The sequence below is a fragment of the Lissotriton vulgaris genome, chromosome 6 (genome assembly GCF_964263255.1).
Source record: "Lissotriton vulgaris chromosome 6, aLisVul1.2, whole genome shotgun sequence".
Lineage (NCBI taxonomy): Eukaryota > Metazoa > Chordata > Amphibia > Caudata > Salamandridae > Lissotriton > Lissotriton vulgaris.
The window spans coordinates 507,642,644-507,660,921 of record NC_141694.1 but is presented as its reverse complement, the minus strand read 5'-3'; positions in this window follow the sequence as shown (position 1 = coordinate 507,660,921).

The following is an 18,278-nucleotide window of genomic DNA, read 5'->3' as shown; positions in this document are numbered from 1 at the left end:
GGTTCCGGCCAATCTGTCTCGGCCACCAACCTCCTGAAATTGTTTAAATATGTAACTAAATCCGTATCTCCTTGCTTCAGTTTTAACAATTCCCTATCTGCGGTGAAGGTTTCTGCTCGCCTATCGAATGTTTTTTCAAATTCTTCTTTGAAATTATCCCAGTGATATAAGAGTGGGTCATCCCTTCTAACTATCAGAACCGCCCACTGTGCTGCTTCCCCCCCGAGATATGAAATAAGGAAAGCCACCCTCGCTTGGTGTGTGGAAAACATCTTAGGTTTACACATGAAATGCAACTGGACCTGTGTCATAAAGACTTGTACCTTCTTGTTATCCCCATAGTATCGTTCAGGAGGATCAAGCGGGATCTGTGCAGGCATCTCAACCACCACAGAGGTAGTAGGAGATGAACTGCCTGATGCCCCATCTTGTGCAACCGTGGGAGGGGGTAATCTATCTACCTTGGCTCGTAATTGTGCATTCTCAGCCCTAGCAGCAGCAACCGCTCTACTGGAAGCTGCCAGCTCCACCTGCACTAAGGCCAAAGCAGCCAAAACATCCTCTAAGGTAGTCATGGCGGAATCACAGCACTGCCAAGAAGAGGCAAAATTCGTGGGCCGATAATTCTATCAGGCTCCGCTTTCCGCCTTCCTCGGGGCAATGCTGTGAGTCCAATTCCCGCACCCTCTGAACTGCCCCAGAGTCCGAATACGATAATACAGACAACTGAGACAATGCAAACGCCGCGGGAAAGGAAGGGGACAGCGGGGAGGGAGATCTGTAATGACAAAGAACAAGGAATTAGAACACCCTACCTCCCTCACTCTTTAACGCTACTTTCCTATGTACTCTCTAAGATAACCTTCCCCCCCCCCCAGGCGCTTAAGCTATACCTGTAAAAGAAAATACAACAGGCCACATCCAAATGGAGACAATGGTTCTGAGGTGGGGATTGGTGTCAGTACAACGCGTTGTGTTACAACGCATTCCGTTACAAAGCAGATTTTACAACGCGGGATCCATTACAACGGATGTCATTACAATGCATGGCATTACATCGCAGATGCTATTACAACGCATGGCATTACATCGTAAGTATAGGTAAGTATACCTTTTTTTAAAAATGTTATTTAGTTTATTGTAATTAATTTTATTTAAATAATTTAATTAAAAGACATTTAAAAATTGTCATTAATTTAATTTAATAAAATAAGATCTATTTAATAAATGTAATTTGATTAAAATTTGTAATTAATTTAATTTAATTAAAAATAAGTAATTAGTTTAATGTACATATTTTTTATAAAAAAATTAAATTAAATTAATAATATTAATTTATTTAATTTAATTAATTTAAATAAAAAATGTAATTAATGTAAAATAATTAATTTAATTTATTAAATATATTTTAATTAATTTTAAAATGGTAAATATAATTTAATTATCCCTAAACCCAAACCCTACCCTAAAACCTAAAAACACCCCTGTACCCCAAAACCCAAACCCTGCCCTAAAACCTAAAAACACCCCTGTACCCCAAAACCCAAACCCTGCCCTAAAACCTAAAAACACCCCTGTACCCCAAAACCCAAACCCTACCCTAAAAACACCCCTGTACCCCAAAACCCAAAACCCTGCCCTAAAACCTAAAAACACCCCTGTACCCCAAAACCCAAACCCTGCCCTAAAACCTAAAAACACCCCTGTACCCCAAAACCCAAAACCCTGCCCTAAAACCTAAAAACACCCCTGTACCCCAAAACCCAAACCCTGCCCTAAAACCTAAAAACACCCCTGTACCCCAAAACCCAAACCCTACCCTAAAACCTAAAAACACCCCTGTACCCCAAAACCCAAACCCTGCCCTAAAACCTAAAAACACCCCTGTACCCCAAAACCCAAACCCTGCCCTAAAACCTAAAAACACCCCTGTACCCCAAAACCCAAACCCTGCCCTAAAACCTAAAAACACCCCTGTACCCCAAAACCCAAAACCCTGCCCTAAAACCTAAAAACACCCCTGTACCCCAAAACCCAAACCCTGCCCCTAAAACCTAAAAACACCCCTGTACCCCAAAACCCAAAACCCTGCCCTAAAACCTAAAAACACCCCTGTACCCCAAAACCCAAACCCTGCCCTAAAACCTAAAACCCCCCCTGTACCCCAAAACCCAAACCCTACCCTAAAACCTAAAAACACCCCTGTACCCCAAAACCCAAACCCTGCCCTAAAACCTAAAAACACCCCTGTACCCCAAAACCCAAACCCTGCCCTAAAACCTAAAAACACCCCTGTACCCCAAAACCCAAACCCTGCCCTAAAACCTATAAATACCCAAACACCCCAAAACATATACCTCAGTACCCCAAAACATATACTCCTATACTCATACTTATTTAAAAAATCACTTAAATTAATATATTTAATTTATATTTAAAAACAAAAATAAATATTTTTTTTATAATTAATAATAATTAAATCAATTAAATAATATTAAATAAAATTTTAAAAAAATTAAATACTTACCAATACTTACGATGTAATAGTATGTGTTGTAATAGCATCTGCGATGTAATGCCATGCATTGTAATGACATCCGATGTAATGGATCCCGCGTTGTAAAATCTGCGTTGTAACGGAATGCGACGTAAAAGTTGCGTTGTAGGTGTTACATACCTGAGGTGGTATCAGGAACTTGTACCCAACTGTGAACATAAAACAAAACACAGTCAAGGGTTTCTGCTAAGTAAACACAAGTCCTATTGCTGAGTTGAGAACATATAACACATACCCTTTGCTATGCAACTATTCTCTTAATATAGGTACTTTTCTGTTCCAATACCCCTCCTGTCTCCTGCAGAAAAGAGAACAAAGAAAGAATAATGAATCCTGTATAAACTACGAGAACACAAGGAGAATAATGGCTAGTACGTTTCCTTCGTGTTATATGGTCACACCAAGGAATACTTCCATCTAGAATACATGAACACACCAATGTTCGATATGCACATTTGAAGAGTTTTCTGATAGACTGCGAGGCTCAGAGATAATATCCCGCAAAGTGAGTCCTATCGCATCAATCTTATCCTCTGTTTATCACAGGAAGTAAACAACATAATTCTTCAAGACAAAAGATAGGTAGATCCGGTGGTGACCGAAATCACTAGTGTTTCGATTCTGGTGACCGCAAAACGGCCGAAATAACCATTGGTTATACACAACAAGATGTCTGTTAAACGAGTCCCTCTCAGCCGAGAGAAACACCAAGGCAGACCAGCAAGTGGGGTGCGCTGTTGGGATCGAAACTACCAACGCCTCGCACACCCAACACAACTCTGTACTCACAGGTTCGTAGGACTTGGAGCAAAACAAGTCATAGATCCTACCATGGCTTCCTTCAGATCAGAACGGAATTATCGGGGTTTCCTCGCCGTTCTCTGCATCCCTTTATTTCCCGGTATGCGCGCGCATCCACGTTGTTACGTGACGTATGCACAGCATGCCGGGAAATGTAGTTCGAGGTGCGGAATGCCCGTGTTATCGATGGCTCCACGCCACCGACGATGCGGATCTTGACACTGGTCTTGGTGGGGATCCACCGGAAGATCTTACGTAGCATGCACAGGATGTTGAAGCACGATGAGGAGACGGCGTTGACTTGTCTGGTCATGGAGAGGGAGGAGTCCAGGATGAAGCCCAGGTTGCGTGCGTGGTCTGCTGGTTTGGGTGCGCTGCCTAGGGCGGGGGGCCACCAGGAGTCGTCCCAAGCGGCGGGTGAGGATCCCAGGATGAGGACTTCCGTCTTGTCCGAGTTCAGTTTCAGGCGGCTGTTCTTCATCCATTCGGCTACCTCTTTCATCCCTTCGTGAAGGTTGGCTCTGGCGGTGGCGGGGTCGTTAGTAAGGGAGAGGATCAGCTGGGTGTCGTCGGCGTAGGAGATGATGTTGAGGTTGTGCTGGCGTGCGATGTCTGTGAGGGGGCTCATGTAGACGTTGAAAAGGGTTGGACTGAGCGAGGAGCCTTGAGGGACGCCGCAGATGACTTCGTTGGCTTCGGATCTGAACGGAGGGAGACGGACTCTCTGTGTCCTTCCGGCGAGGAAGGAGATGATCCACTCCAGTGCCTTCTCCTGGACTCCGACGTTGCTGAGGCGTTGTACTAGGGTACGGTGGCAGACAGTGTCGAAGGCCGCGGAGAGGTTGAAGAGTATGAGGGCCGCTGTTTCTCCGTTGTCGAGCAGCGCTCGGATGTCATCGGTGGCTGCGATCAGGGCGGTCTCGGTGCTGTGGTTGGCCCAGAAGCCGACTGCGAGGGGTCGAGGGATCCGTTCGTCTCGAGGAAGGCGGCCAGCTGCTTGTTGACGGTCTTCTCGATGACTTTTGCAGGAAACGGGACCAGCGAGATGGGGCGGTAGTTTTTGAGGTCGGTGGGGTCGGCCGATGGCTTCTTGAGTAGGGCGCTGAGTTCGGCGTGCTTCCAGCTCTCCGGGAAGAGCTCAATGGGCACTCCTCCAATGGGCACTCCTCCAATGAATTTTAATACGTTTCACACAATGATTTTTGTAGTAGTTTCCTATAGCTGTGTTTTTATTTTCTTCACTGTTTTAATTTCCATACTATTACATTCATAGTATGTGAATCTTCCATCTTTAATCATATTTACACATTTCTTCCCAATGCATTTCGGGTTTGCCCTTCATCAGGAGACTTCAATTCTTTATGAGAAAATGTGCTGATATACGATAAATACGCTCCAGGATACAAAGGGCCCCATTAGGATGTCGGGCGGTTTGCCACAGCCATGCGGGCGGTGGCAATCTGCCCGAAATCCTTCCCCGCCTGCCACCCATTTCCCCCGCCATATTACTATGGCGGAGGGGACCGCGGCAGATGGAAAGGATTTCATATGGTGGAGGTGTCTGTTAGACACCGCCATCCATATTAGGGTGAAGGGGATGACATGCTTTTCCGTGGCGGCGTCATGCGGGAATGTCTTGCCCGTTGCGGGCCCCTAGGGACTCCGGTGGGGTGGGGGGTGCACATAGGGGGTACCTGTGGTACCCCCTGCACTTCACTGTGCAACGTGATAGACACCTCACGGTGCCTGTCACTTTTTGCATTGAAGTGCACAATGTGCATTTTAAGCATTGCGGCGGACGGTGCTTTCACATTCTGGAGTTGGATGTATGTCTTGTTGTGGGGCTGCAGGGTGTGTCTGATAGAGCTCAGTGCTGTGCCTCTTCCTCTCTCCAGCTCTGTGTTCAGAATGAGTGAGGGAACTGACTACTTCCTGGTTGTGATGTCATCATTGTGCTCGAAATGCGACTTTCCATTTTTGCGATCTCGCATTTTGCGAGATCGCCATTTGCGTTTTCGGTAATTGCGAAATCGCAATTTCAACATGGGAAACAGGAGATTCTGCGATTTTTGAGTGATATAGCGAAAATCGCAATTGCTGATTGCGGCCGACTGCGAATCGCATTTTTGGAACGCTTTTTGTGATGCATCCCATTCTGCGAATTCTAATATGCAATTCGGTATTTTTCGCAAATTACAATTCGCAGAATCAGGGCTTGATGCATCTGAGGTTTAATTCGGGTTTAAGTGCGACTTTCTCATGAAACTAGAAGTCAGTCTTACAGGAAGGAGCAAGCATTTCTAATTCCTGGAGAATGCTTTATAAATTGAACCTAATGTGTGCACAATGAACTGGTGAAACATACAGTTTTATCCAACTTCACAACATTAAGGCATAGCATATTTTATTCATGCGTTTTTTTCATTACCTATATAAGATCTTAATTATTTCCTGTGCACCAGATCTTGTTACTGTACAAATATGTTTGAAATCCTTTGCACGTATTCTTAAGCAGGAGGTTCTTTCTCATCACCAGTGTCTCTCCGGCGACAGAAAACCTTCGCATCATTCATTTTGGCTGTTTTTCCTCCAGCGTGCAAGCATTAATGCCTCTTTTATTGGATATGTCACTCTAAATTTAATTCCGGGTCAAAGTCACCGAAAGTTCAGTTGCCATTTGGCAGTCTTTTTCCCTTCAAGTACACCTCATAACTTATTAAATGTGTTGTGAGAGAACGAGTCAGAATATTTTTAGAAAGCTAAATCGGACAAGGCCGCACACAGCGTTGAGCAGAGATAAACTGTCACATTCTCAAGGGCAATGAATTGCACCCACCTCAGTTACCTCTCGTGTGTAGGATTACCACACATGAGCTGGACCTGTTTTATTATGTCCTGTAACTAACCTTCTGGAGGGCACCAAAGCCGATCTATAGTCGCCCCATCCAGATTCAAAAGTGATGGGTCTATGGTTCCAAACTTCCAATTTATAAATGTGTGGAATATGCACTCTCCTCCTGCCCTGCCATGCTTTCAGGACAACTTTGATATATATGGAATTAACCCGCTCTAAAGCACCCAAGTTTTCACTTGTCCAAAGGAGAATGCGGGAAGAAGGTGCTTCTAATAACAAATGCATACATGTCCCTTGATTTTTCTTCACAGCCATATAAAATTCCACTCTCAATCTACCCACTCCTAGAGGGAAGCCTCATCATTGTCTCGATTCCCTGACACTCTTGTTCATTCTTCTGGTACCAGAATATCCCTGTCAGAGTCTTGCTTGGCAAATATGCCATGCCCTCAATATCGTCTACAGAAATATCACTCCATTAGCGTTAATAATAGAATATACAGACTTAACAGTTGTTTTCTTTGTAAATCCATCATGACTAAATACTTGTCAGACAAGATCTTTGCCTACAAAATTCTGACATAACCCGCTTTTGAAAACCACTGCACCACCATCGCCTCACTTTTCTCAGTAGACATCTTTTATTTTTATGGCAGTTTAATATAACGTGAACTCAAAGGTATTGTAGCGCTTTACATGAACACCAGTTATATCACACAACATTGCATACATTTTTTTAGGCAGGTGTAGATCAAAGTACTGAATATGATGCTCATCATGTCGGAATGGAAACCGACTGTCCAGTAGTCTGCAGTTCCATCTGACAAATTTGAACGTAACCGCCCATGAGGCCAAAAGGGCCGCAGCACAGCACGCATTGGAAAAATGGATGTTTGAAAACATCCATCCACTTTGTGGTAGGAACCATGTGGTGCCTGGCATGCAGGGCGTGGATACATCGGGGGCACCAGAGGTGTCACTCAGGCCTTATAGCGTAGGCTGTGGAGGGACGGGGCCCTGCTAGGGGCCTCCACAGTCAGTTTCTGACCGCCTTTCAATGGAGGTTGTAATAGCAAAAATGTACTGGATATGAGCTCTATTAAAAAAATTGTGCATAACAAGAAAACTTAAAAATTGACAAAGACGAATGCAATGAAATAGTAACAACCTGTAACAAAGTGCAATGGTTAGTTGAGAACAGAAAGAGCAGATTTTTAGCTGTAAAATAGCAAATCTAGAATTCTGATTTGTGTGGAAAATGGTTATTATTTCAAAATTGCGTAAACTTACTAACATGACGTAACATTTAAATGTGAAGTACATTTGCAAAATCTAATTGCATCACATCATCGACAATGTATAAATGGAAATCCTTAAAGTAACTAGAAGAGAAAAAGTAGACAGAAAATATGATTATTTTGTCCACAAATCTTAGTCCTCTCCTAGCCCCCACTGCCCGAGGAGAGGGGATACTGTGTGTGGTACACAGAGCTAAATGAGCCCTATTATCTGTCAGTATCGTTTCAGAGAAAATAATTGCAATAATTTGCGTGAAGAAAAAGGAACAACCTCACAATTATCGGCCCTTGCTGGCCAAACATAAGCTACACCTTTTTCACCAATGTCCGAATTATTCTCTAACGTCCGAATCACACCCTAAATCATACCAAGGGATCATGTGTACCATCTGTGCGACGCCCAGGGGTCCAAGCAAAAAAGCCCACCTCTTCACTTCTTTCAGACACTGCCTGTGATAAGAAACTGACAGTCCTTTATATAAAAAATAAGATCAAGGTTCGGGACCCTATATCATACCCAGGGGCTATGCATACCATCTGTGTGATGCCCAGTGGCCAAAGCAAAATAAATAAGACCGTCTGTGTAACACTCAGCTGCCCAAGCGAGAATAAATAAGTGACCCTATATCACACGTAAGGCCTATGCATACCATCAGTTGAACTCATAGCAGCCTAGGCAAACTAAACTACAAACTAGCAATTTCCCAAAGATTTAAGTTTGGGCCAATACTCGCAGCACCTATTTCATATATGGATTATTATACATATTTGATGTTTTTTGCAAAGAGCACGGCTTAGAAGTAAATGTGGGCAAGACGAAATTAATGGTCTTTTCCCCACGCCGTAAAATTCATCCCAAGGTATCCCTGAATAACACTAAGCTAGAGGTGGTTAAGGAGTTTACGTACTTAGGGGTCCAAATAGCAGAGGGCTCGGGTTGGTCCCATCACCAGGAAAAAACGGCCCTAAAGCACCAACAATTATCAGGGGAATTGCGGGGGGAACATAGAAAATCCAAGACTAAACCGATTAAACCTGTCCTTATAGTATACGATGCAAAGGTCCTAGGTGCGACCTTATATGGTGCAGAGTTATGGGCTTGGGAGAACCTTTCGACCTTACAGATATCTGAAAACAGGTTCCTCAGAGGGATCACAGGCCTCCCACAGAGTACCCCCTTAATACCATTGTTCCTGGAGTTGGGTAGACGGTCAATTAGTGATAGAGCGCGATTGCGCCCTGTTCTCTATTGGAGACGTCTTTGGACAACCCCAGAGATTAGACATTATGCTGATGGTTTCCTGGCAATAATCAAGGAAGACAATTTTCACAAGATAAAGTGGCTAAAAAATCTAAGGGCCATGTTAATTAATTTGGGGCTTTCTAATCTTTGGACCAACCCGCAGGGGGAAGTCTTCCCAAGTAAGGAAGCCCTCAAGTCCCAATATTGGGATTGGGTGGATAACAACCTTCTGAGAGGCACTAGGTCGGATTCTATGGCGGGTCGCTTCTTGGAAGTCAAAATCTACCCTATCTTAGAAAATTATTGGGACAACATCACAGTCCCACTGGACAGGAAGTTAGTCTTCCAGTTAAGATCTGGATCCCTCCCACTAAAAAAACTAACTGCGGGATGGCAGAGGCCGACCACTATGTCATGTCCAGTGTGTGAAGCAGCTGTTGAAAGCCTAGGCCACTTTTTATTTGTCTGCAAAGCCTATTCGTCACCTAGGAGGGTATGGCTCACCCCAGTATGCAAAAATCTTGGGACACGACATAGTGCAGTGGCATTGAGAATTCTATGTACATCTACCCAGGAGTCGATAGTTCTAGGGGTAGCCAAATATCTGGGGTGGGCTTGGGCAATCAGGCGGCGGTTGATGGGTGGGCTTAGTTAATCTGGTTTATATTCGTTTTACAAATCCCAATGTAATTTGTTATATATGTGTACTATTATATGTTGGTATTGTATGAGCTTGCACAAACTGTTTTATATGAATATGCATATGTTAAATGATCTGTTTTTATTTGTTATGTTTGATTTTATGCTGTGCTTTTATGAGAAAATATCTCGAATAAAGCTTGTTCAATAAACGATTATTATATTGACAAGAACACCATTTTTTGAGAGAAGTGCGCGAGTCAAAAAAGGACAAACCTCTTTCCTTTTAAAATCTGAGAGAACTCCTACATATTATATATACATTGATGACTCAGCACAACCGTATACATTTCTCCACAGTAATAAGACGAGAAATTCCTTTTTCAGCTGTCAACAAAAAATATTATAACTGCACAGACTCCTTGTTCATCATTGGTTCCTTTATTAATTATTCTTTAAAAACAACTTGCCGCCTGTACCCAAAGAGTTTCGTCCTTACGGAAATCTTCAAGGCTTCAGTAAGTCTTTCTATTTTGAACAATAAGAAAGTTCTTATGCTAGCACCCACTTCACATGCATCCAAGTTCAATCAAAATCAGTATTATGGCAGAGCAAGCCTCTAATTCTTTATATCCTGTATTAGGGACTATTATAGTCCATATCCTCAGTGGTAAAACCTCATGATGACACCCACATCAGAGAATATTCCTTAATGTTATAAAGTGCCCTGTGTATTCCCTCAGATGACGATGCTGTATGGGGCAGGATTCTTCTGATTTATCAAGCATGGTAGCCCCTGCCAAACTCCAAAGCCATGAGCAGCAGACATATATGTTGAACAGTACCGGGCCTAAAGCAGATCCTTGCGGGACCCTGGATGTCTAAGCATGACTCGGCAAGTGCTGTTCTCTGGAGCCCCAGTTGTGCCAGTCTCAAAATGGGCATATCATGGGACACAGTATTAAAGGCAATGCTAAGAGTAAATCACTTGGGCCGTCACTATAATGTTGGTCAGACCACCGACATCTAGAGCTGCGGTCCAACCGCCGTATTAAGATGTGTGGCTGTCGAAGGCATCATGCGAAGGGACTGACCACTGATTCCGACGGGTTCAAGGAGGCCGTCTGATCGTTGGTTGGAAAGCAATCTCCTACAATGGGGCGGTGCTTGCTCAGTTCCCAAAGAATTATAGTAGAATTTGTAATTATTTAAAAGTATAACATTTATAAACTCCTTCACTGACATCCTAATACATCATGGTGACACCACAAGACCACATGCAAGCTAGGTTCCACACACAGGCTCGGAAGCTAGAGAAACATTGTAGTGAGTGACACGCCCATACCAAGGCATAGACAATTCCCTGGCATGAGGGTGGAACATTCAATACCCACATAATAAGGCACAAAGAACACACATACAGACCAAATATGCAGGTCAAAGGAGGGTCAAACAAGAGGTCTTACTTTAAATATGTGCCATCTTCGAGGTAGCCCTGTCTTGCAAGACTGTCCTTGAACCTGCAAATGATGTGTCTGCACCTTCTCTACCATACACCAGCAGGGAAGTACTCTTTGTAACGCCAGCCATCCCAGCTGCCCCTGCGCTGGGTTACACCAATCCACCAGTCGAGAGGGTTGGTGAGCCCCCCACCGGGAAGTAAGCCACCAGACCTAGGGTAGGGAAACTACCAGACCAAATAGCCTAGGTGAGGCCAGCACCCTCCCAGTCCAGGGACATGTTCCCTCGAAGTTTGACCTTCAACCCATTGGTAACAGCACATCACCCCCCATCAGAACGAGAAGCATATAATCCTAGCGGCCCCTCTGCACACTCTAAAGTCAGAGGGAGGTTCGTAGCAGTTCTGGAGGAGGATACCACCAGTGGAGGGGACGATAGGGTTCCCAGCCCTCCGAGGTCCGACTCTGAGGAAAGAGCTGTAGGATATGCTCCCCCGGGGTATGCCCAGGCTGAGAAGGAAGCATCAAAGAGTCAAGGAATGCAGTTTGTGGTCAAAACATTACCAAGAAAAACAGCTCACAGCACTGAGCAAATAATGCAGCCCAGGTGGGAGTTAAAGGAGAGGCGCAAGTTAAGGTAAGAGAGAGGGAAAGAGCTCTTGCCTGGGAAGCCCACAGGGAAGGGAGATCAATGCATACTTCCCCAGAGGAAGACAGAGCTAGGACCCAGTCTCCACATGAGGATGAGCAGTGTAGCCTGTGGAGAAATCCACACTCCACCAGGCTATTGCGTAGGAGAGGGGCAGACCGAGACTTAAGAAATCAGGATAGCCTAACTGAAACACAATTAAGACATAGGAAGAGCAGAAGGGTACTTTTATACATGCACAACAAGAGCGACAATGAAAATGTCTTCTGCTCCCCTCGGACGCACATGTGATGCCAACAGACCCCTAGAGAGATCGTGTCCAGAGAAGAAGGTAAGGCCTTTGCATGACCAGTTGCCATCTGCTGGCCTACTGGTCTGAAAGGAAGGGTCGGTATGATGGACCTTGGATAGAGGAGAGATCCTTTAAACCAGAGAACATAGTCGTAGTGGAAGACTGAATCCAGCACAGAGGAGTAGATCTGCTATGGAACTTCCCCTACATGCAGGATGTTCGTCAGGGAGAAACAAAGGAGTCGCTCCATGCCAAAATATGTGTGCTGCTACAGAAGAGCGTGTCAGGGGCCATCTTTGTGAAATTGGAACAGACTGACTAAGAAGGGTTCAGGAACAAACTGCCACCATTGATGGATGGTAAAGAAAAAATCGCCCCAGTGGACACACATTTTTTAAGAGACATATACCCATCAACAACACCTCTTAAAGCAAAAGTCCAATTGGTCGCACACTGCTCGTCCTACCAGCGTGTAACCCCAAAGCATTGTGGTCAATGAAGTAAGCATCAGTGGGTGCGCCTCTGGTAGAGTCTTTAGCAAAAATCATTGTCGCGTTGGCCATCCCTGGACACGTGTTACAAGGTTAACACCTCTTAAAGCACTTTCAAACAGTATTCTTCATTATTGACCAAATTTTTATTCATGGAAATATGGAATCCCATGTTCACAAGACGTAACATTTGTTAAAAACACTTGTAAAGAGCTGCTCCAATCGGGAGAGAGGGGTAAGTGCAGCAATGTGCAGATGTGAGGGTAAGTGAAAGAAGGAGGGCATTGAACAATATATACATCCAAATCCTGAAAGAAGATAGTCCAGCCTTATCCAAGGCTTAGCCTATTTACAACACCATTATGTTAAAACAGATTGGCGGGACCCGGTGAATCTATCACTGTTGTCCACAAAGGTAAACAGATAATAAAGCCGTCACGTTTCGACCCCGGGAATGTCTGTAGGCAATTGGAGTCCTTACAGTAGGGTCTTAATTAGGACCAAGTGAGGGACCCCCTTGTGCCACCGGTATGTTCGGTGGAGAATTGGATGAAGATGGGCCTTTCCAACTCCACAGTCAGAAAGGGACATTATTGTAGGTTACTTAAGAGATAGAAATCCTGTCTCTCTTCTATTTTCTATAATTCATGGGCTTGACAAATCACATACTCCACAGCTGTAACAAAGACGTGGCTTCATGAACAAGATACATGGAGTATGTGATTTGTCAAGCCGGGAGTTTTTTTTTTCCATGCTCGCGATCGGCAACTTGATGTTGCTGATCGCGAACGGGGAATAAGTCTTGCCAGGGTGTCATTTTGCTCGCTTGCGGTCACCAACTTGCCGTTGAGGACCGTGAGCAAGCAAAGAATGACCTCTACGTTATGCGTGTTTGCACTGTGCTACGTGCAATTCGCGTAGTGCAATCTTCGCATACTACGTGAGCGTAGCATAGTACTTCGCCCAGGGTTACTCATGATGGATTACCAAATTATGATTAGAGAGGCTGACAAAGGGGGGAACATAGTGGTAATGAACAAGGGTCACTATCATCAAGAGATAATCTCACAGTTGAATGATAACGTACAAAACCTCCCTAAACATATAAAAGATACCAAACACATTTTGAGTATCTTATCAGATGTGACATGGGAAGAGCACATGTTTCTTGTGAATTTTTACATTGGATGTAGTGGCTCTTCACACCAGCATCCAACCAGACCTAGGACGTAGAGCCAATAAACACCAGCTAGAGAAGAGGTCAGCACCACAATGGAAACATACCGAAATGCAAGTGGCAATGATTGACATAATTCCCCTAAACAACTTCTTTTTATTCAATGATGTGTAATACAGACTGAAACAAGGAGTAGCGATGGGTTAAAAATTCTCTACATCATTTGCCAACCTCTGTATGGGGAATTTGGAAGACGTTTGGATTTTACAGGGGGGGATACATCGACAACTGCCTACTGTTAAGGTAAGGTTCAGAAGAGAAACTGATGGGTTTTTGTCAATACCTAAATTCCAACAACATGGGGATTGGTTTTACCTCCAAACACAGCAAGACACAAATTGATTTTCTGGACATAGAGCTCTTTGTAAGTGACAACACAACCCACAGCAAAATGCACTGTCAACTGACTGCATGTAACTCACTCCCACAGGCAAGCAGTGTTGTGTTTATATCAAGGACCCTAATTCAATATTCCCGATGTATGCCCTTGTGAGGTTATAATCAATAATATCCCCGATAAAGGCATAAGGATCAGACCCATATTCAGTAATAGCCCATGCAGTCCAAAGCACAGCACGGCTACTCCCAACGACCCCTAGAAAGCACAACATGTTCTTTAAACAAACCAAGCCTCCAGCAGCCCGGGAAAATCCCCCCTGCTTTGTTTTGATTTGAACAAGAACTCCTGAAGTCCAGAAAGAACTGTTAGTTCTTAGTGACGTCTTATGTCTAACCTTACGTCAAACCCGGCACATTCCAGGTATAAAATACCAACAGTTGCCTTAAGCAAACACACAATGGTTTGGAGCAGAGCAGCCATCTACTTGCCCGAGAGCCCAGCTGATGCAAGAGCCCACGGAAGCAGCCCCTCCTGTTCGACGCTCTAAGAGAGACGCTGTCTTTTTCTTCAGCCGAGAAAATCCAGCTCCAGTGTTTCCAGCCTACTCTTGCGGGCTGCTGGAATATCGAGTCCTGAGGAAAGAGATACCAGACCTCCCACATTCTATTACTAAGGTACGGAGCTGACTAAACCCTTGAGAGAATTCTTGATTCAGATTCTTGGCAAAAGTATCTTAACCAACTTAACTTAAACTGCTACTTATTCATCCCTTCCTATGTATTAGGTTTAGGTCAGGTACACCGGGATAGGCTTAGTTAGAAGCACCAGTTGAGTATGTTAGTCAATGTATTTGTGTATGTATTTATTTTATCCATTTTAAAGTATCATATGGCTAAGAAACCATATCAATGCTTTTACAGTATTATTTCATAATACTACTTTTACTGTACGCACTTTACTTTACTTTAAGTATTGCAACTGTGGCAATTCATTTCTCTTGCATGAGGAAGAAGACTGCTTAATAAATAACACCTTTTATTGAAAACGCCCATCTCTCTATTTCTCTGCATTCTGGTGAAACTAAGTATGCACTGCTGACTGAGTGAAATAGCTGCCTATTGTTTTCACACGACTCTAGAGATACACTCTTATTCTGAGGGAGCAAAGTTGTCATGTTTATGCGGTTGTCGGAAACTGAATCCCTTCTTGTCTGAGCCAGGGAAGTTCATCCCTCCCTATTCATTCAAGGAAGTTTCCAGTGACCTCTGAGCTAGCTGGCGCAAACCTAAATTAAGTTTAACATAGTCAGTAGAGACCTAGATGACCTCAGTCCTACGTCTACACTGCTGTTTATGTTATTCCAATGCGCAGAGCCTATTGGGAAAATAGGAACTACACTACATGGCGCCCCACGTTTGGTAAGGCGATAATCTAACGCAAGACACTAGAGTAACTCAGTCGTGCTTTTTCACACAGAACCCCTTTTTCCCGTAAAAATTCCAAAAGACTCCTGGAGTGGGTGAAAGGTTAATATCCGCTGGAACTTAGTAGAATGAGAATCCTATGTATTCGTTTTTGGTTTGATCAATGTTGAAGGATACAGTGTTCCAAAATATTGTGCACCTAATCTTTGTTTCCTTGAAACTCGATCTGCAACAAAAAACTTTCAGTCAGTAAAATGTCAGAAAGTGACGAAGAGAGGGAGCAAGCTAGACAAGCAGCTCAACTCATAGCGGACGACACACTTTTGCAAAACACCGACCCGGATGCAATATTCTTTCCGGTCAATATAACTATAACTCTTAAACTTATAGAAAATGGACTGACATCACAAGGTGGTACAGTGATATTCGTGGTGAGGGGAACATGAATATCGGCAGACAGAGGTATTCTATTCATGGATACATTTTCCAGCAGCACATGCTACGACAAAAGACTTCCACTATTACAAAATAGAGGAACCTCCGGGAGAATACACCCCTTTCGAGGATATCGAAATCCCACTAAATTACCAAGAGCACCTGCTCTGGTTTAATGGCGCCCTATAACATAATAATCCCATCACCAGGCTCGGTCCACTAGGTAGACCAGAAGCAACGGGGCCGGTCCTATGCAACTATGCAACACACCCAGACTACGAAACAATTACAAACGAAGAACTCCTAGTTAAACTAAAAGAATAAACAAAGGCACATAGAGAATTAGTTCAATTGGCAAGGGATGATATAAAGAACCTCCAGAAACTGAAGGAAACAGATTTAGCAGACCAACCATTTGAACTCGCCAGAATCATAGAAAAATCCTATGAAGAGCTAGGAAGAGATAGTTTGGGTGGGAAACCGGTAAAATCCCAACTAACTAAAAATCCTGAAAAAACATTTAATAAAAATAATTTAAAAACTCAAAAAAAGAGTTGGGATAGTAATAGAAAATCTACTCCCAGGGAAAAAAATTCCAGTCCAGAGGAAGGTCTCCTTAGCAGAGAGAGAGATCTCTAGGCCAAGAAGACAAGTCCCCCCAAAGGGAGCCCTCTGAAAAAAAGATATAACCTTAGAGATAGGGATAAAATAAGAAAACCTGACAGATATCAAGATGTTGATACACGTCCCTCTCGATCCTTCTCACTCAATCTTTCTCGATCTTCCTCACATAAATCGGAAAGAAGAGGACGGTCAGAACACAGAGAAGAGCACGTCAAGTCCAAAGACAAGGAACCTGCTCATCAAAGTAAAAAATTACAATTTCCCAGAAAGAAGGTAGCAAGTATTAAAATTAAACATGCTGAGAATTCTGAGGACACAACTGAAAAATGGAGAGTGGGCACAGACAATGCTAGACAGCGCAGCAGAAGTGAAAAATAGCTGGCAAGATCCTGATGAATCTTCTGGAGACAGTGGACACGAATGAGTACATTCAGGTGGAAACTGCAGACACACGAGTTAGTGTGCCCCATAAACTATATGAAATAACATTACGTATAGAGGGAGATAAGACTAGGAAAATAAAGGGTCTCTTTTGGGAAAAACTTTCAAAAGGCTATGACATTCTGTTAGCTGAGAAAGACTGGCCACCAGAGTTTGTCAGGGAGTGCCCTCATGGCGAAGAAATGATTATGCCTGCCTTCTCGAATCATATCCCGATTCATAAAAAATACACATTGGCAAGAAAATGGGCAGTGGCTCAAGCTCCTGCCTGATATAAAAATTATGTAGGATGGGATGCGGATTCTCCTCACCACAAAATACAATTAAAAAATCAGCCCACTGCACAAAGGCAGTACCCAGTTAAACAAGAAGCTAAAAAGCAAATGAGGGAGATCTTAGATCAACTTGAATATCAAGGGGTGATCGAAACATGCACCTCACAAATGAACAATCCTTTGTTTCCTGTCTCCAAACCAGACAAGTCATATCGTCTAGTTTTGGACTACAGACACCTTAACTCCTGTTGTAAAACATTTGCTGTACAAAACTCACATAGTGCAGCACTAATGAATAACATTGTGCGCAAAAAATATAAAACAACATTAGATATCTCTAATGGATTCTTCTGTCAAAACATTGCACCTGAAAGCAGGTATTTGACCGTTTTCTCAATAATTGGATCGCAAAAACAATTTTGCCAACTCCCACAGGGATTCAAGAATAGCCCAGGATTATTCTCGGCGAGGGTAAAAGAGTTACTACAAATATATGATGATGAGGCATTATCCTATGTCGATGACATCTATCTCACAGATGAGGACCTGGAGACTCACTTAAAAAGGGTGAGCACAATAATACTTGGGTTTGCGTCAGAGGGTTACAAATTCAATTTTAAAAAGTCATGAATTGCCTATCTAACAGTCCTATTTTTAGGATATGAATTATCAAATGAAGGCAAAAGCCTAGCAGACAATTTCTTAGAGAAATGTGCTGTACTCCAAGCACCAAAAACGCTGAAGAATTTACAATCAATACTAGGTTTCCTGAATTTCGGAAGAACATACATTCTAAATTATGCAGAGAGGGTTAAACCTCTCTATGAATTAATAAGACCAGATTTCAAACAAACCAATTGGACTCAGAAACACACAGAGATTTTGAGATCATTGCATACAGACATATTAACTAAAACAAAATTACAAACTCGGGAAAACATACGCAATCTTGTAATCCGAGTCATCCCAGGAAGATACGGATTCACATACCTGACCTCTAATGAGATAAGAAACGGTACCTATAGCTTACAAATCACATTTGTACACTGAAGCTGAAATGAAATTCAGCTCTACAGAAAAAATTCTGACTGCGGTTCAAACTGCTGTAGCAAAAGAAAGAGCCCTAGCCCAAGGCAGAAGAATAGCTGTTTCCTCATCAGAACCAGCCCTTGAGGCATTAACAAGTCCACGTAATCTGATTAAAATGGTCTTAGATCC